Genomic DNA, 21,165 nt, shown 5'->3' with positions numbered 1-21,165 from the left:
CCAACCAGGGGCCCTCTCCAGCGCCCCCCCCCCCCCCCCCAGCCGCAGCAAAGGCCACCTGGCAGGATGGCCATTGCTGGGATTCCCGATGACCCAGGGGCATGGGCATCTACCTCTTGGCATACGTGGGGAGTTAATGGTGCAGGCATCAGCAGAGCGATCCCTGTGTGGTCAGGGGGCTACAACCAACAGGGTACATGGCGGCCCCACCACAATGGACTGGCTACTGTACTGGATATCAGGTGCAAAGAAGTCCATGTTCATCGTCGACACAGAAATCGACACTGCATATTGCATGATGGAAAACGCACCCAGGAAGGTGTACTCACCCAAGAGATGGAGAATAGGCAGAACTACAATGTGATGATGAGAAAGTGGGCTAAAGATCTCAATGTATGATGGACACAATGCACCTTGTAAGGCACCCTTCCCCAATTGGCTCGCTCTTCGCGAAAATTTTGAAGAATGGACGTCAAACCCTACAGGGGACCATCACATAAAGGCCAAAACGTGTGAAACTCCTTTTAGTAGCCTTGTACGACAGGCAGGAATACCTCAGGCCTATTTTAACGCCAGACGCGAAGGGGGCGGAGAGGTATTGGTGGAGAGGTAGAAAATTATATGTGGATCAGTATGTCAAGAATTGTGTACCATGTGGGCAGAGAACAGATTTGAGTCAGAAACAGATACAGCTACAACAATTATCAGAAGCAAATGTCCATTCTCTTTGCTGGGGATTTATGTCTTAGGACCTTTTAGGCGAACACCATCGTGGAACAAATTCATTCTCACAATAATAGATCATTTTTCGTGGTACATGGAGATGGTGGCTATGCCAAATCAACAGGCAGCAATGGTCGCGCAAGCGTTAATAAACAACTGGATTTTGAAGTTTGGTGTACCAGAGACAATAATTACTGACCAAGAGACCAACTTCATGTTGGATTTAATGAAGGAACTGTGTAAATTGTTTAACGTAAAGAGGTTGAGGACGAGCGCGTTGCATCCACAGGCCAACGGATGAACAGAACGGGTACGCAGAACAATCGGGAAGATGCCGAGTTTTTATGTGGATTCTCATCACCATCACTGGGATGAGTATTTGAAGCATATTCTATGCACATACAATGCAAAAGTCCATACAAATACCGGTCTGTCTCCATATGAGGTAGTGTATGAACGAAAAATGCCGTCGCCATTTGATTTAGTGAAGCACAGAAAGGAAGGACGGGTGAATCTGTACGTCAATTCGCAAGCACAATGCAGGATGTTTGGAAATGGGTACAAATGGCGAATACAAAGGCTCTGGAAAGGCAGAAAGACACAGTGAAGCGGAAAGGAAGTTTCCCGCAGTATAGATTGGGGCAATGGGTAATGCTGTCCAGCCCCTAAACGCAAAAAGTGAAAACGAAGAAGTTCCTCACGAGGTATCAAGGGCCATACCAAGTTGTTGAAACCACATCTCTCACTAATGTTAAGCTTCAGCTGCCAACTAGAATAACGATAGTACACATTGGGCGGTTACGGATGTGATTCCAGGCGTGTCACAGGAAGGAAAGAGGAAGAAAGAGAGAGTGAAGAGAGGTGCTAAGCACAGAGAAAACCAGGAAGATAGAGTGCAGCATTAAGTACCGTATGCTTTGCGATCGAGACAGTAGTAGAGTATTTGTAGTTTTTTTGTTTTTTTGTCATGTATCATTGGGTTTACATAGATTAATTAGGCATTGTATTTTATATGTGTTGTCGAGTATTGTGAGTCTGATGCGACAGCAATCCTTTTGAAGAGGGAGGAAGGATGAATGTGATCCCTATCCTAAGGTCACTGAAAAGGGAAGTGTATCGTCTGACATATGTGGAGTGTTGTGGGAGGAGAAATCAAACGCAGTTCTGGAGAAATAAGTACATCAGAGTAAATTTTGCGGCAAAGCCGTAATAAACATGTGTTGAACAATGTCAGAGTCGCACAATTTCCTGTTTAAATTTTTAGTTATCGACAGTGCTCGGTCAGGAAAGTCGTGTTTATTGCACCAGTTCATATAATGTAAATTTAAGGATGAAAGTAGCCACACAATCGGTGTTGAGTTTGGATCAAGAATAGTGAATGTTGGAGGAAAATCTGTGAAGCTACAAATATGGGACACATGCACGGTGCAGTTATTTTTGGCCAGGGGGGGGGGGGGGGGAAGGAATGGACTGTCCAAGGGACGTCGTGGAAGCAAAATTGAGCTTGCAACAGGTTGGGATGCATTGGATCTCCTCCACCTATGAGAATTTGATAGTAGTAGCAAGTTGTTCTGAGATGGGATTATTTTCAGAAGCGAAACGTATAGAGCTCGAGGGTAGCAGAATTTTAATCAATGGAACTAAGTGTAGCATAATAGGACCAACCTTCCACCTGCCAGCGTCAATTTCAGGAGTCACATAATTGAATGTTACGCAGCCACAGCTGTACTGGCCAGAAACCACTTTAGAGTTTTGCCAAGGCAGAATCTGACTTTGTTAAATCAAATTCTGAGGCCAGATCTGTTGAGATCCATGAACCAGTTCATTTTAGAGTAGGAGGGACGCGTATCAGCCAAACAGCTTGTGCAATATGTCGCTCAGTATAGGGAAAGGCATCAGCAAATAACGATCATTTTGAGAACCTCTGTGCCAAGTTTCATAGCAGTCTTAACTATGTTGTGTGTTGTTTTCTTTCTGATCGGGCAGAGAGCTAATTCCAAGAGCGAACCAAGGGTAGTCCAAGTCCCAGTAGATTGGATACCGAGGGTGTGAGATGAGTAGGTAAGGGGTTGATCGAGCAGTGGTCATCCAGTAAGGAATTTTTACGTTTTGTTTCACGTCATGGTTTTAAGAGGGAACTAGACCACATTAAGTTTTCTAGTAGTAAGGAAATATGCCATAGGTGCCGACCCGAACAAGTCAAGGGTTACTTAAAGGTCGACCTGGAACCGGGTCTTTCCAAAGAGGGGAATAATGTAGCGGTACCGTTTAGCATAGGGAAAGTTAGTTTTGTGCGATGTTCTGAGCACAAGTTACAGCCAGGTGTGGGCCAGATTGCAGTGAGTTATGCATACCAGCAGTTGCAAAGTAGAACGGAGGACATAGGGCCATCGAACTGCTGAAAAGAATAAATGCAGCAGTTTGCATGTCGCAAGTTACAGGCAGAAGGGGCCCACTGGCGCAACCAAGGTGTTGTGAGTATGTGACTCTGAGCAGCGCATTAGCAGGAAAGAGGCGCACAGCCACATATAAATATGTGCCTTTTCTAACGATTCATTCAAGTGTGGCAGCTCTCCTGGACGGTGGGGCATATCACACCACTGGGCTACATGCAGCAACAGATGGGGCGCCAGCATCCCAGTCCATGGTGGGTCATTGGTTCGACCCTCTGAGGCCGACACGGGGTTCGCAGCCAGCCAGTGGCGGGCCACTCTTTGGCTCACTACCGCGAGCAGTGCTCTCGGCTCCCGACACATGCCGGAGACTTCCCGAGGCAAGGGCCACAGATTCGGACACTAGATCACAGGCACTTGTTCGTCACCACAATCTCAGCCACACCGGCGAGAAGGACGCAGCTGGCCACCCGCGGCTCATACCGAGCAGCACTGAGTCGGCAGGGACACAGACCACTGAGCCAATACCTGGCATCCTTCCGACGCTCCACTCTGCTGGCGTACAAGGCCGACACACAGCACATTGCACTGGGTCGCTGGGGCGGTGGCCTCAGCATTGCAGGACCCTGTGACACTGACTGAGTTGAACGGGGCGCTGTAACTCCAAACAATAAATCAAGGAAGAGTTTTAATGCGGCACCTCCTGGCACCCATCCACTACATTTGGTGTCTTTCCGCTTGATTTGGTCATCCTGATACATTCAGTGGCAGGTGACATTCACCGGGCATTCGCCATACCCACACCCTGCCATCGGATCATCACTTTGTGTATCATGATTCGTCACTCCACACAACGTTTTTCAACTGTTCAATCATCCAATGTTTTTGCTCCTTAATTCAAGCGAGGCGTCATTTGGCATTTACTGGAATGATGTGTGGTTTATGGGCAGCCGCTAGACCATAATATGCAAGTTTTCTCACCTCACGTCTAACATTCATAGTACTTGTAGTATATCCTGATGCAGTTTGAAATTCCAGTGTGATGGTCTGGATAGATGTCTGCCTATTACACATTACAAACCTCTTTAACTGTCTGCGACCTCTGTCAGGGAACAGACGAGGTCGGCCTGTATGCTTTTGTGCTGTACGTGTCCCTTCATGTTTCCACTTCACTATCACATCGCAAGCAGTGGACCTAGGGACGTTTACGAGTGTTGAAATCACGCTTACAGACGTATGGCAAGTGACACTAATCACCTGACCACGTTCGAAGTCCGCGAGTTCTGCAGAGTGCCCCTTTCTGCTCTCACACAATGCCAAATGACTACTGAAGTCGCTGTATGGATTACCTGGCGGTAGGTGGCAGCACAATGTACCTAATATGAAAAACGTATGTTTTGGGGGTGTCCAGATACTTTTGATCACATAGTGTAATTTGTGACTGGATTGAGGGTATCTTGGTAGGGAGGACGTAGCATTCATGGAGAGTCATCGACAGAAGTAGAGGTAACTTCAGGTGTTTGCAGGGCAGTGTAGTGGGTCTTTTTCTGTTTGTTTTGTATATTAATGATCTTGCTGTCATTATTAATTGTAACCCCAGGCTTTTTGCAAATGATGCAGTTTTCTATAATGAAAAACTGCACAAATATCGATTCAGATGTCGATAAGGTTTCAAAGTGGTGCAAAGATTGGTAACTTGCCTTTAATGATCAGAAATTTAAAACTCTACACTTCATAAAACGCAAATAAGTAATATCCTATAAATACCAAGGAGTCACATTGGAATCACTTGATTCAAACAGTTATCTGGATGTAATAGTCTATGGACTTACAAAATGGAATGATCAAGCAGGCTCAGTCAAAAGTGAATCAGTTGTTAGATTTTGGTTAATTGGTATGAAACAGAACTGCGGAAATGAATTCAATCTACCAAGCAACCTGCATACAAAATACTCATGCTACTCTTTCTAGAATAGGGATAAAATGTGTGGAACTCATGCTAAATAGAAATAACACGAGATATTGAGCATACACATAGAATAGCAGCATCCATTTCTCCTACTGAGTTTTTGCACGTTTTTCTCTAAATCCACGCTGTTACTTTTACTTTATTACAACAGTTATTGTACACACCTAATACCGAGCGAGGTGGCACAGTGGTTTGCACACTGGACTCGCATTCAGGACAACGATGGTTCAATCCCACGTCCAGCCATCCTGATTTAGGTTTTCTGTGATTTCCCTAAATCGCTTCAGGCAAATGGTTCCTTTGAAAGGGCACAGCTGACTTCCTTCCGCATCCTTCCCTAATCTGATGAGACCGATGACCTCACAAAATTAGCCCAACCCACGCCTATTATTGCTATGACTCTCTTATGACAAAAGTACTTTTAATGTGCATGTAGACGTTTAGTATGAAAATAGTTCTTTTTTGATAAGATGTTGGGAAAGCTCTTGTAGGACAGCAAGATGTGCAGCACTAGGCTTTTGCTTAGAAATACACTCTTGGAAATGGAAAAAAGAACACATTGACACCGGTGTGTCAGACCCACCATACTTGCTCCGGACACTGCGAGAGGGCTGTACAAGCAATGATCACACGCACGGCACAGCGGACACACCAGGAACCGCGGTGTTGGCCGTCGAATGGCGCTAGCTGCACAGCATTTGTGCACCGCCGCCGACAGTGTCAGCCAGTTTGCCGTGGCATACGGAGCTCCATCGCAGTCTTTAACACTGGTACAATGCCGCGACAGCGTGGACGTGAACCGTATGTGCAGTTGACGGACTTTGAGCGAGGGCGTATAGTGGGCATGCGGGAGGCCGGGTGGACGTACCGCCGAATTGCTCAACACGTGGGGCGTGAGGTCTCCACAGTACATCGATGTTGTCGCCAGTGGGCGGCGGAAGGTGCACGTGCCCGTCGACCTGGGACCGGACCGCAGCGACGCACGGATGCACGCCAAGACCGTAGGATCCTACGCAGTGCCGTAGGGGACCGCACCGCCACTTCCCAGCAAATTAGGGACACTGTTGCTCCTGGGGTATCGGCGAGGACCATTCGCAACCGTCTCCATGAAGCTGGGCTACGGTCCCGCACACCGTTAGGCCGTCTTCCGCTCACGCCCCAACATCGTGCAGCCCGCCTCCAGTGGTGTCGCGACAGGCGTGAATGGAGGGACGAATGGAGACGTGTCGTCTTCAGCGATGAGAGTCGCTTCTGCCTTGGTGCCAATGATGGTCGTATGCGTGTTTGGCGCCGTGCAGGTGAGCGCCACAATCAGGACTGCATACGACCGAGGCACACAGGGCCAACACCCGGCATCATGGTGTGGGGAGCGATCTCCTACACTGGCCGTACACCACTGGTGATCGCCGAGGGGACACTGAATAGTGCACAGTACATCCAAACCGTCATCGAACCCATCGTTCTACCATTCCTAGACCGGCAAGGGAACTTGCTGTTCCAACAGGACAATGCACGTCCGCATGTATCCCGTGCCACCCAACGTGCTCTAGAAGGTGTAAGTCAACTACCCTGGCCAGCAAGATCTCCGGATCTGTCCCCCATTGAGCATGTTTGGGACTGGATGAAGCGTCGTCTCACGCGGTCTGCACGTCCAGCACGAACGCTGGTCCAACTGAGGCGCCAGGTGGAAATGGCATGGCAAGCCGTTCCACAGGACTACATCCAGCATCTCTACGATCGTCTCCATGGGAGAATAGTAGCCTGCATTGCTGCGAAAGGTGGATATACACTGTACTTGTGCCGACATTGTGCATGCTCTGTTGCCTGTGTCTATGTGCCTGTGGTTCTGTCAGTGTGATCATGTGATGTATCTGACCTCAGGAATGTGTCAATAAAGTTTCCCCTTCCTGGGACAATGAATTCACGGTGTTCTTATTTCAATTTCCAGGAGTGTAAATACTCTTCTACGATATTGGCCAGGAGAGTACATTGCTAAAAATATAAGCTTTTAAATTCACTTTTGTCAAAAGCAGAAGCAGAAGCTTGTAACTCGTTGAAAATCGTCCAATCAACCAAGGCGTGTTCTTTTTTTCCATGACAGGTTATTGCACCTAGCTGAAAACATTAAAATTAGCATTTTCTGGAACATTGTTATGAAGAAATAAACTGTGATGTTTCTTGATCACATTCAAATAATATTATCAGATCCTAAGCACCAAGAGGAAGCCATTGTTCTGTGAACAACTACCCAACAGGTTTTCGTGGAATGGTTGGATACCACACTTCCCCTACTGCAAACACAAAAACATTACGCTATCATGAAATGCCTGCTCCTAGATTAACAAAATTGATTCGAATATTTAAGTTAAAGTTAGATTTCTCTGCACTTTAGTGAGCTAGTTCACTCTCTTGACTGATAATACATCTTTCGTAATGGATGAAACGCCAGGGAAACCTTGAAATCTCTGCTAACAGTGATTTTGATGATATTTTCAAATGGTTTAACTGGAGTGGACTCTTATTCAATGTCAATAAAACTCGTTATGTACAATTCCATGTGCACAGAAAGAAGAGGATATAAAGTGTAAGGACAACATATACAGCAAGCGAACTCTAAAGTTTTTTGAATGTGTACCTAGACAGCAAATTAAAATGGTCTAACCATACGTCAGATTAGAATGGGGGGGGGAGGGGGGGGGAGGGGGAGAAAAAGAAACAGCATTTTGCTCCTTTTGCTTTACACGTAATTGCATCAGCTACACATAAGGATGGCCGTCAGAGTTGATTACTTTGGATATTGCCATGCACTGGAAAAAAAATTAACTGTTCAGAAGAGAACTATACGGATCATAAGCGGTGTGTATCCGAGCACTTGTGCAGGAATCTGTTCAGAAACAATGTTTTTGCAAGGACATCTCAGTATATCTTCTCTCTTGCCTGTTTCATTAACACATTCTCTTCAAAGCCAATAGTGAATATCATAGCAACAATAAAAGTTCAAAAGAGGACTTACATGGTAACCAGTCAAGCTTTACCCTTTTATAGAAAGAAGGAAACTATTCAGGCTACAAAGTTTACTATGCTCTACCTAGAAACATGAAAAGTCTTGCTTGAAACACCTAAATTCAAGATCAAATTGAAGGGGTACCTGACACAAAATTCATTCTGTTCAATTAATGATATTTTTTAGTGCAAATGAGCAAGCATTTTTGTGTAGTTGAGTGAGTTATTTAATGCTAGCATAAATGTAGACTATTTTTAATATGAATGACATTCAATGTGTGTATAAAAATTATTTCTGTTCATGTATTATGATGTAGCATTAGTTGCTATTATTTTATCATGAGTGAACCACATTGTGCTCTACTGTATTGTAAATATTGTGATAATACTGACATTCCATATCCTAGCAAAGCAACTCTTTGCTATTGGGGTCAATGGAACTTGCAATAAATAATTAATAAAAAGCTCCTGTACAAATTGTACCGTTATTGTACTGTGAGGTGCCACTTATGGAATGTCCGGCATTGTTGTCAGCATGAAACTCCATATCGCAAAATTCGATATTTGCTCAGAAAACTGTCTGGTAATATAATGTGGTCTTGGAAAGTTAAATGAATATCAGACTCCGGTAGACTTCATGATTTGGGCCAGTTTGAAGTCACTTGGGAACTTAATGCTGAGTGTTCAACAATATGTAGTCCCACTTACATTTATTTGACTACATTAAGCACTAAAAGTTGCTACACACTTTGATTTTTTAATCATTATTTGACTGACACAGTAAAGCATACACATTAGTCAAAACACAAACAGCATGTCACAACTGACTTATTAGTTGCATTCATGTAACAATGGAAAATAATTGTTTAGAAAAGTAAATAATTAAACCCTATTCCATGTTCTGTCTTTTTCTAGGAGTGTTAAGATTGTCACACATTTGAGGCAACTGCTGCCTCCATTCATTCAAGCCGAAGTGTTACGAGTTGATGCTACTAGTCAGCCTCAATGTAGTTTCCAAATGGCTACCAGCATTCGTCTGGCCACTGGTAGACTGGAAATGTGCTTGACACTTTATACACTGACTTACATAGAGCAAAATGCCAGTAAGGCCTATGGATTTTGAAAGCTAGAAAAATCTTTAAGCCTTTCACAACTGAAGTAATAATTTCCAGATCCTTATACCTACATCAAAGGTTTCCACAATTCTTTACAGGTGACTTAACATTCATCAAAATATTCTGTTGTTTTTGATGCTCCGTAAGAATGATTACTTTTTTAAGTATCTTAAGTTCACAGAACATCATTTATTGATTTGGTTAAACAGCTCCACATACAAGGCATATGTTTCATCTCTATGCCACATAAAATCCTTTTGCAAATATATTATTCAAACTGAAGAAAGCAATCTGAAAACATTACACATGCATCAAGACAATTACACTCTGATTAATGAAAATTTGTGCCATACACAGGTTTCAACAAAGATACCTTGCTTTAAGCGAGTGATCATTTTTACCATTTCCTCAGTTCAACAACATTCCATGCTCAAAAATGTGATTTTGTATGATAAGACTAATGGTTATTCCATACATATTTCAATCACTTCTTCATGTCAAACTTGATCATATAGGTCACCATTTCCTTTCTTACTGATGGTGACTGGTGTACAAATTTCTCTGCCTGGTAGCAAGTTATTTAAACTATCAACATCATATATTAGACTACCTTAGGAGTCCTAATACCACCTTCTTCGAAGTTTGTAATCTATATTGGTGGTGTGTGAAATTCATATCATGCTAGACTAACAGGGGACACATGGTACAAAATTATGCATAGGAATGCATTGCATATTGTTACTGGCCTGTTCAGATTTAAGGTACCGGTACCGTAACATGAATCTTTAAATGCTGCAGTCACACAGACTGAAGGAAAGGCTCGATATATCACAAAAACATACATACAGAATTTGAAGAACCAGTTTTGAGAGTCCTTATGCATCCTAGATATGACTTTCAGGACTTACGATTAATAACAGTGGACAAAGAGCTTGCAGTAACTTTTTCCCCAACTGTGTACTTTGAGTGTAACAGTAAGATACCTTAATATATGCTTCAACAAAATAATTTATCACACAGCTGTCAGAATATTTTACTTACTAGAAACAAGTAATCATGTAGTCATCTTTTTACAATTTCAGTAGATTTTTTATGTTTGTTTAACTTGTCACATCACATTTAATTGTGCCCGCACTTAGAGTGTTTGATTTATAACTTTTGCCTTGACTGAAACAGAACACCTAGCAAAACTATCTTCACATTCCTTTTCATTCCTCTAATTCTCTCTCAGCAAAGATAATTACTGATTGTTCCAATGACTGGTTCAGGCTGAAAATTTTTAATCATATAAGGGAGTATTATTATTTTCAAAATGGTACTTAAAGACAATGGTACTTCCATATCTTGTTCACAAACAAATGGCATTCACGTTGCTCAAAATGAAGTTTAAACCAATGCAGATCACTCACTCATAAATTAATAATATGTAGTTTTTAATTTTCAGTGCCCCTGTAGACACCCAGATCCTTAAAAGATGCAAGGTCACTACATTTCTTACCAGTAAAAAGATTCATGAGGCCTGAACATGGAGGTAGGGGGGGGGGGGGGGCAGGGGGCAGGAGGAGAGAATGAAATAATAGGTCCTATGCGAATGGTACAATTTACTGATGACATTGATATCCCTAGTGGAAGTGAGAAAGAAATGCAAAACCTATTCAATGGAATGAGCAGTCTAATGAGCACATAGTATGAGTTGACAGTAAAATAAAGAAAGATAAAAATAAAGAGATCAAAACAGATGAGATTACCGATAAACTTAACAGAAAAACTGGATAGTTGAAGTGTAGGACTTATGGTGCCATGAAAGCAATGCATGATGCACTAAGTGAAGAGGAGATAAGAAGCAGACCACCACAGGCAAAGAGGGCTTTGTTACTGGCAATTCTTATGGGTTGTATGGGTGTGATACAAGAAACTTTTTGGTTCCTGAAATTTTGTCCAGAGCTGTGATGGACATCTGCAGAGGTGCTCATGGCACCTACAAATACGTCCAGTACAACTCTGTACAAAATGTCAGGAACCAAAAGTTTCTTGGACCACTGCCATACAACCTGGAGGACTCGTCAAAATAACTAAGCCATCTGGATGGGAAAGCCTTCATTGCATGGAAAGCAAGCTTTCCTTGCTAAAAAGAGGTCTACTAGCATTATACATAAACATTAACTCAAGGAAAAAGTTTCTGAGAATGTATGTTTGGTGGAATACATCATTATACAGAAGTGAATCATAGACTATGGGAAAGCAGAAAAAGAAAAAGAGTCAAAGATTTTGAGATGTGGTGTTACAAAACAGTGGGAAATATAAGATTTCATTAGTAAGAGAGAAATTGTGGCTTATGAAGTATACAATGATCACTAAGGCATGTCTAATAGTTCAAGTTGAACAAGGTCATTAAAAAAAAAATAAAAAAATAAAAAAAAGGGGGGTCTCTCCTAAAAGGACACCCACCTGTAATACAATTACAAAAGCTAAATAATTTTTTTAAGAAAAAGGAGGGATGGGTGTATGATTATACACAGAGTGCTTGTGTTTTATTTAGGCAATGAAAATAAAAGTAGGCTCAGGAAACATAAACCAAAAAGTTCAAACATTTACGCAACTGATTGACTATTTTATGTACCTTTACATTAATTAAAAAACTAAAGAAATACATCAGCAATAGAAAATGAAATTTATATGTACAGATAAAAAAAAAATCTACATGCTACACCATGGTAGGAGAAAACACATAAAAGAGTGTAAACTCTCAGAGCCGATGGCTCCTCCTGCTGGTGGAGAGGCTGGAAGGGAAAGGAAGAAGGATGGAGGAAAATAACTGGTGAGGTTTAGAAAATGGTTTGAGTTATGGAAAAGCCACCCAGAACCTCAAGTCAGAGGAATGAGATGGAAAGACTGAAGGTAGTTGAGCCACCCCGAACCCAGGGTTCTGGACAACTTTTCAATAGCTCTTCCCATTTCCTAGACCTCACCAGCCCTTTTCCTACACCTCTCTTTCCTTTCTGACAGAAAACACCACTGACTCTGAAAGCTCCAGAGATCCTCCTACCACCGCTTGGTGAGTAGATTTATTTTTGGATATTATATTTTCGAACACTGAACTATGGAAAATCGAAGATGGAAATTAACAATATTATGAAAAGGGTAGTAGCTACTCCATCCCTTTCATAATATTGTTAGAACTCCTTAAAGCAGCACAGTCAAAACTCCGAGATATTGGTAGTGATTTTTGACAAATTTGTACTTTGTGGCAACTAGTCAAGGAGTATTTTAGAGAATTGGTTTAAAAAGTTTATTTCAAAGACCCAGTCAAATCTTCACAAGTTCTCTCCCAGAGTAACTTACTCTGTGCCTACGTGACACAGGCTGTCTGTCTTTCAAAACTGAGGCAGTTCTGTACAGTTAAAGCTGCTGACAAGAGACACCCTGAAACCTCTGCTGAAACTGCTAGTGAATTCACTCCATTGGTTTTAGCCAATAGCGTGCATGGGATACAGGTCACATGTGTGGACACTGGAGTGTTCTGTGGTGAGGAACACAGTTACCTACCTACCTACCTACCTCTCCCCCCTCCCTCTCTCTCTCCCTCCCTCCCTCTCCCTCCCCCTCCCCCTCTTGTAATCCAGACCTCGAGCAGAATGGATGTCTTTTCGGAAGGTAGAGCCTCTGGCTCTGCTTTTCACGACTGGCCACCAACGTAAGTTAATATGAACCGCTTCCCCTTCCGTTGCCCATTCCAATTAATTGTTCAACCTCCTAGACTGGTCTAAACCTGCTAACTTCCAACCCTAGGTGCGCCCCTTGTACACCATACATTGAAATATATCCTCCTTATTGTACCTAATTTCCTGTTTTGTCATTTAACGGCAACCCTGGATGGCCCACTCTCAAGTCCTGACCACTCAACCTCCTGCACACTGTCGTCACAAGGCATATATAACAACCTCCTCCCCCTTCCCTGCTCGTATACATTAACAAATGCCTTAGAGGTGACAAAGCCCTAAAGGGGTGGAAAAAGGCAACAATTACATCAATATTTAAGAAGGGCAACAGGAGAAATTGTGCAAACTATTGTGATGCCATCCGTGGTGAGAGTCTATGGCCGTAACCTAAAAAAGAGGATAGAAGAAGAAATAACTGAATCTAAAGAACAAAATGAATTCAGATCTGGTCGCTCCTGTACTGATGGAGTATTTACCCTCAAAAACCTAGTGGAGGAAAGGGCAGCAAGGGGCCTTACGAACCACCTCATCTTTGTAGACCTCCAGAAAGCTTATGACACAGTTCCACAGAACAAGCTATGGACAAATCTAATTGATAATGGCGTGTCACCGAGCTATGTGAAAGCTGTCACTCTCCTCAATCAAGGTTGCACGGCAATGGTAAAAGTGAGAAATCAACTATCTCAAGAGTCTGAAGTGACAAAGGGACTACGCTAGGGATGCACACTCAAGCCTACACTCTAAGATCTACCATGGGGAGGCACTAAAATCCTGGGACAGGAAATGTGGAGGAATGGGTATCCCCATAGACAATGAACCATTGTTCACTTCATTTTTTGCTGACGACCAAGCATTAGTAGCTGGAGATGAGGAAGATGCAAATTACACATTCCGCCAATTAAAAGAATAATATGAAAAATGGGGTCATGTCATAAACGTATCTAAAACAGAATATCTAAAAGTGGGAGAAAATGCTGTTAATGATTTACAACTCAGTACTAATACTGTTAAAGGGTGTCATAATTTTAAGTGCCTGGGAGTGACACTGTCATCCAATGGTAGAAGTATGGATGATATAAACAATAAAATTGGCCAGGGCAAGCGAGTCATAAAACAACTAAATGGTATTATCTAGAACAAAAACATAACACGCAGAACAAAACATACCATCTACCACACAATTATTGAAAGTATCACAACATATGGTGCAGAGTTGTGGGAACTAACTCAGAGGCTGAAAGATGGCCTGCTGGCTGTCTAGACAGATTTGTGGATATTCCAGGCTTGATCATATTAGAAATGATAGGATCTGTGAGATTGTGAATGTTGAAAGCACAATCCTAGACAACATAGAAAGGAAGCACCTACTTTGGTATTGTCACTTACAGCATATGCCAGACACAAGATGGCCAAAACGTGTACGGCAATGGACTCCACATCAAAGAAGAAAGCATGGTAGACCTGCGAGATTCTGGAAAGATGAAGTCAGCGAAGCGATGGTAGTGAATGCTTTGGGTTCGAACACTTTAAATGTTGCATAGCTAATAATAACAATGCTGCACTTGTCACTGTGACACCTATGATGGTCTGCCATGTACTATCAGTTTGTTTGTTTGTTGAAAAGTCATTAGCAGATGTTGGGCCCATTATGGATACAAGCTGTGACTCTTTGAATGTCTTACTTTTGTATGTCACTGCTACTTTCATACCAGTACCCACTAAAGAAACAAGTATAGTTGAAGCACTTTATGAGTGAGATGACAATAATTCCCCATGCATTGCTCCCCTCCGTGTGGTATTCTGTGTATTGGATGAAGTTTCTATTTTGAGCCCATTTCTGTTAGTCATTAAGATAACAGACAAATAGCAACCTAAAGCTTAAAAAATAATGATGAAGTACTAAAGTATGTGGCACATTAATTTGTTGGAATTAAAAATAAACACAAAGTAGTGGGTTGTACAATCACATGAACAAGGCACAGGAAACAGATCTGTTTCCAGTTATTGCACTTTATTCCTGTTCTACCAAAAAGAAGTACACACACACAATAAAAATAGCTTCACAGCATGTTCAATCTTTACTGGGTATGATTTTAGTTTATGTTTTATGACACCCTATATTAAACTGTGGATCATTTCACCACCACTTGATACGTATGGGAAAACCATAGAAGACAGAGTAAGATGAAAAGTTGTGGGTTTGAATCCCATACCTTCACACAGCTTCACTGGTTCTACATAAAATCTTTCACCCTTTAATCATGTACGAGTATAAGATTACTTCTCATAACTATTCTGACACAGTTCTGAGAACAAAGCTTCAAACACATCACATTCAGTATGGCACACAATTCTTTTAAATGCAAATGCAGCATGTGTTGTTCTGCCTATTTGTTTCTTTCCTATATGCTGGGTAATGCTTTTAGTACCACTCATGACCAAATGAATTACGCACCTGCCTAGACGTGTGTAGCATTTGTTTACACTTGGTGACGGCAATATCATGTGGAACATGGAATCCAAAAAATGCCAAAAGTATTTGGAAGCCATCCTGATCCATGACATTCAACTGCTACCAAAACTCTGAGGATCAGGTCCTGTGTCCAAATTATGCACACCTAATTCTCTGCAGCACACAGTACAAACCCATTCTAGCAATTCATAAATGATACACTAGTGTATTGTCCTACAGATGGTACAGGTCACCAGTGCAGTACCGTAGGTGAACAAACAGATGCCCATGATCAGACAATAAATTCTTTTTTGTTTGCTAATGAGATGCATCATGCCAATCTTATGAAAACACTGCCATATGGGAATACCTCCACTGTCTGCCAGTAAAATGCCCTGTTGCAAAAGGGGGTACATTGGTGCAGTAGTTTTGAAATACCCACACTCTATAGTTAGCATGTATCAACATGTACTGCAAATCATCGGTGTAGCCAACTTTTTCAAGCTTTTAGTAGCAATGTGCTGTTCATATGGCCACATGTAGGGCACTGCTTTCTGCACTCCAATGGCTAGCTGGGTCTCTGGACACTAGAGAAGCTCATCAATTGCTGCTGTGCTGCATTCAGCTAGGAAGCAGTTTGTTGAACAATCTCCCTACGCAATCCTTCCCCCTGCCCCAAACTGCTGTTGCACTCCAGGACAGTAAATGGCAACTGCTGCTATCAGTATGTCATTGTCTCAGGGTAACTGTTTATGGTCAAATTTAATTAATCATACTATGCCATTCACACATCAACAACCAAGTTCCTGCATTACATCAGATGTCAGGTGTCTCGTGCATCATGCACTCAAGTTTTACTGTAATGAAACACTCATATATGCCATACTGCCCTAATACGCTTAATTATGATGCTTCTGGACAGAAAAAGGTCCAATGACACTCCAGCCCTATGGCAGTCTTAACTACTCTAGTTGGCGTAGTGACAGGAGCTCACTCTCTCCACAATACAGTACCTACCTCTAATGTTCTTATGGCTGTATGTTTTTGGTTAATTATGGATGGTATGTTGATTATAAAGAAAATGGGAATTCAAATCCTTGAGTAAGATGTACAGTTCTTTACTTGAAGCCTATTTAACTTTCTTTTTATGCAATTTCTTCTTATCAGTTCAAAATCCTCTTTTGATGTCTCTTTCCCTAAGTGCTTATAAGGGCAGTATCTAATTCATTGTAATAAATGTCTTTCCTCTGTCATGTACTTCTCATTTTTTCTGCATTCACCTTGAAAGAAAAACTAATTCATTCAATAATATTATTGTTCAGCATTGTCTTTCGCATATTGCTGTTACTTATACCGTGCCTGTAAAATTCTTAAGCAAGTATCCAGTCCTGAAATTTTCATAAAATATAAAGCCTGAAAGTAAGGAAACGCCAGCCCATAACATACCCATCATGATAATATTACCTCTTTAAATTTTATACATCTACATATCTACTCTGCAAAGCACCTTGAGGTGCATGGCAGAGGGTACGTCCCGTTGTACCAGTTATCAGGATTTCTTCCTGTTCCATTCACATATGGAGTGTGGGAAAAATGATTGACTGAATGCTTCTGTGTGAGCAGTAGTTACTCTAATCTTATCCTCATAATCCCTGTTTGAGCAATATGTAGGGGGTTATAGTATATCCCTACAGTAATCATTTAAAGCCAGCTCATGGAACTTTGTTAATAGACTTTCTCGGGATAGTTTCCTCCAGTATCTGTGTGATGGATGCTCTCCCATGAATTAAGCGAATCTGACAATTCATGCTGCCTTTCTCTGTATATGTTCAACATCCCCTATTAGTGCTATCTGGTACGGGTCCCACACACTTGAGCAATATACTAGGATGGGTCGCATAGGTGATTTGTAAGCAATCTCTTTTGTAGACACTTCCTCCGTATTCTGCCAATAAAACTTTCTGCATATATTGGAGAGCATCTAATGAATTCAAGTATTAGAAAGTAACCATTAGGATAAGTACAAGTACACTGGCAAGATTCTTAATGTACAGATGTTGACGTTTAATTTTTATGATGCAGGAAATGCTTGCAGCAAAATTCTGTGAGTAACAGTGGGGTGGGGGAGAATGATAGGTCCAGTACAAAATGCTTGTGGAAAATATCCTCAGTTAAATAACTGAATGTACAACTCAATTATCAAATACAATGAAAGCACAGTTACAGAAATGTAAGTCAAGGGAAGTTTTATATGGGATTTAACCCCTTTTCTAACATCAGGAGGCATGGTGTCCAGCTTCAGGTTTAATGACAATAGGGAATGTACACCCTTTGGTCCTTTTAAAGCAATCATTTTGCCATTCAGAGTCTTTTCAATAAACATAGATGTCTGATTTGGGGTGGAAATCTAACAAGCACCACATTACTCTGTCACAAAGGGAATGTTATGATCTCTGTCAGTCCTTGAGAGGCAAATACTGATGGCATCATACATAAATCACAACAGTTATTGTCATACTAATGAAGAAAATGCAATAATGCACAGAAATCATGTATGTTTTGACATGTGCATTTGTAGTAATATTTGTTAATTCAGAAAGACAGTAAAAGAGCCTGAAACAGTGAAAGGCATGTACAACAAATATTTGAATCAAAAACATTAATTACATGACAAATCAAAGAAATCTTAGGAGAATCTGTATATTATGAAAAGTTGCTGTAAAAACTGAACAAGTGGTTGCCGAGACATGAAAACATTAACAAAGAAGAATTAATATCACTAAATGCAAAACAGGATAAGAAACCTCTAATTGATATATAGTCTATGGGAGCAATAATAATTATCAGAGAAGAATGTTATGTACATTAGTTAGAAACTGAACTGCTACAACAAACTCAGCAGATCATTAATCAAAACTGAGTAATGAACTGTTACTATGACTACTTAAGATTAGCATATAATTTGACACTTCTATGAGTTCTATGAGAAGTTCTTATTCATGTGAATTATTTATTTTGAGTTCCATAGATCCATATGTGAACAGATCAGTGGATATAGGAGAAGTCAATTTTTACAGATTGTAAGTACACTGAACATATAACAGTTCAGAATATAAGTATAAATTTGATTACACTGTACATAAACAACAGCTGACAAATCAACTATGTAGGAAAAAAAACCACAGGTTTAAGCATACTAAGGATGTGATATGCAGTGTGGCTAAGAATGTCATCTATACTACCAAAAAGTCCCTCTAGAAGGAAGTGCCTTTGTTTTTCTTTACACTTGGGCAGTCTCCCAACAAGATCTTTCATTTATGATGGGAGGGCATTAAAAATTAAGGTACCACGGTATGGAATTCCTTCTGGACTAGGATCTTCTTTTTAGAGAATAGTAAATATTCAATTTCTCCATATGTTCTAATTGTTATGAACTATTGATTTTCAGTAGGTTGCTATTTTTAGTAGCAAGCACATCAGGGACAAAAAACTGAGCAGTTGTTAAGCTTTGAAGTTCTTTAAACGAGTACCTAGAATGCGCTTCCTGCACAATTCTTACAGCTCACTTCTGTACCCACAACACTTTTTTTAGCTAGTGGTTGACCTCAACAGAATATTATACCATAGACTACAAGCGGATGAAAATAGTATAATTTGGCTATTTATGTTGTGTTCATTTACCTACTGTCAGGTAAGATTCTTAAAGAAAACCTTGCTGCGCTTAACATTTTTTCATAGATCTTGAATGTGATAGCGCCACTTTAGCTTGCTGTCTATACACAGACACAAAATCTTTGGATGACGCAGCCTGTAAACTCTCATGCTTACGCTTGTTTAGATTATTTCAGCTGTAACACGATTATTGGAATGTCACAATATTTAGTGGCTAAAGTTATGTATTGCCCCCTAACCCTCTGCATTTTTCAATATGGCACAAGTGAAAACATTAGGCTTCACTACTGCTTTCTTTGTTACCAGAACCACATTTTCTGCTTTCACATTCATTAGCTTTGCCAATTCACAACCAAACTGTCACCTTCCAACTTATGCTACACCTCTGGCTGTACCACAGACCAGGTAAGTAGTGGAGATTTAACTGACAAAGAACACACATTTTACATGAACCTAGTAAGGACACTGGCATTGTATTAGTGATGTAAGAAAATTAAAAATTTACACATAATATAGTTCTAAAGAAAACTGCCACATCCACCCCAACAGGTTCAACCACTATGCTTTGGCAAGTAAAAATATGGATTACATTTTTTTTTAAATATCTAAGTTTCAGACTTAATAATGCCATCTCAATAATGTTACTGCTTTGAAAGTAATACTTCATATTTTTCTAGGCTATAACAACAACCTGTTATCTTAAGTGGAAAATGCTTCCCGAATCATCAACAGTCATTGACCACTGACTGAACGTATATTTATTCTTGGTTATAAGTCAGTAGGTGTTCAGCTTTTAAATATTAGTGCACTTCTATGTACTAGTACAGTTATATGTATTGTCTTCTTTGATCAGAGAGGAATTCACTTACCAGCAATTCTTGCACAGCTTTCAATGTACTGGTGCTCTATTAACATCTAGTGATCACGTCACCTCCGACTAGATATACATGATCATGCACTGTATATATTCCGTGATGATCCACTTGTGCTTTCAAACTTTAATTTATTTTTTATTACCTATTTCAGTCAGAAATGGAGCTCAGCATTTTCCAAATAGCTTATCAAGACCAGTTGTCTTTACCAACGGGTGACTGTTTCCTGTTTCTGTGTTGGAAACAATACTTGGAATATCATGCTTTATGAGCTGGTAATGTGTTAAAATGTAGTTTTCCATTAACACAATGTGTTGTCTTTGACAGACACTGGCATCCTGAAGACATGATGTTACAGCAAAAAAGGTCAAGAAGTACCATAGCAAATTAAAGCTTTGGAAGAGTAAAGAAAGAGGCAGAAAGGGGGGGGGGGGGGGTACTTGGCCCGTTACAAACCGTAACAACCACTTCAACGAAAAATACTCGATTGCAATAGCTACATCAGACTATACTTTACACATAGGCCAATCAAGTTTTATCCTAAGCAGTATACTAACCTTTTTTTTTAACTTAATGTCCTTGTAGCCATTAAATCTTGTTTTACTTCATGGCATGTCATTCTACAACTACTGGAAATACTACTATCATTCCATACAACTCAGCATGTACTGGAAATAATACTATCATTCTGTACAACTCAGCATGTTCTGGAAATACTGCAATGTCACAAGGTGTTTACACACATACTCAACAAATCACTGTGCCATAGGAAAGCAATGTTATGCCAACTGACATCCTGATTCACAATTTCTCAAAACAATGGACCCAAACTGTTACACACACTTTTAACACATTACTGTACAGATACTGACAGCATGAAGTTTCCTCACAAAATGGTAATGTTAATATACACAATCAACAGTGCAACTTTATTAAAATCCCCCCTCCCCCTACCATGTCAAATACTATATATTCCATAAAGTGGCTGTATCAATTACTAAATCTCCAAAGCCACCAGTGCCGTAACACGTTGGCTGCCACAAGGCTGCAGCAAAGCCTCACGCCTAACATTATGCACCCAGCCTAGTGGTTAAACAGCCATCACTATGCGTGCAGCAATCAAATTGTTTAACTCTGATTTACATACAATTTTATGAGTATTAAGACTATTAATGTCTTTTCTTTAACCCCCTCTATGTTATAGCATTTGTTTTCTCTAGTGCAATGGCAGTGGGAAGCCTATTCAG

At 40.8% G+C, this 21,165-nt stretch overlaps 1 protein-coding gene across 1 annotated transcript in view; it reads left to right on the top strand.

Annotated features, from left to right (window-relative positions):
- LOC126162967 (coiled-coil domain-containing protein 39) overlaps window positions 1-21,165 on the top strand; it is a 485,180-nt gene that overhangs the window by 76,741 nt on the left and 387,274 nt on the right. The gene's annotated exons all lie outside the window — the stretch shown is intronic.

This window comes from Schistocerca cancellata, chromosome 2, assembly GCF_023864275.1.
Source record: "Schistocerca cancellata isolate TAMUIC-IGC-003103 chromosome 2, iqSchCanc2.1, whole genome shotgun sequence".
NCBI lineage: Eukaryota > Metazoa > Arthropoda > Insecta > Orthoptera > Acrididae > Schistocerca > Schistocerca cancellata.
Note: the sequence above shows the minus strand (reverse complement) of the source record. Positions and strands in the feature narration are given on the sequence as shown.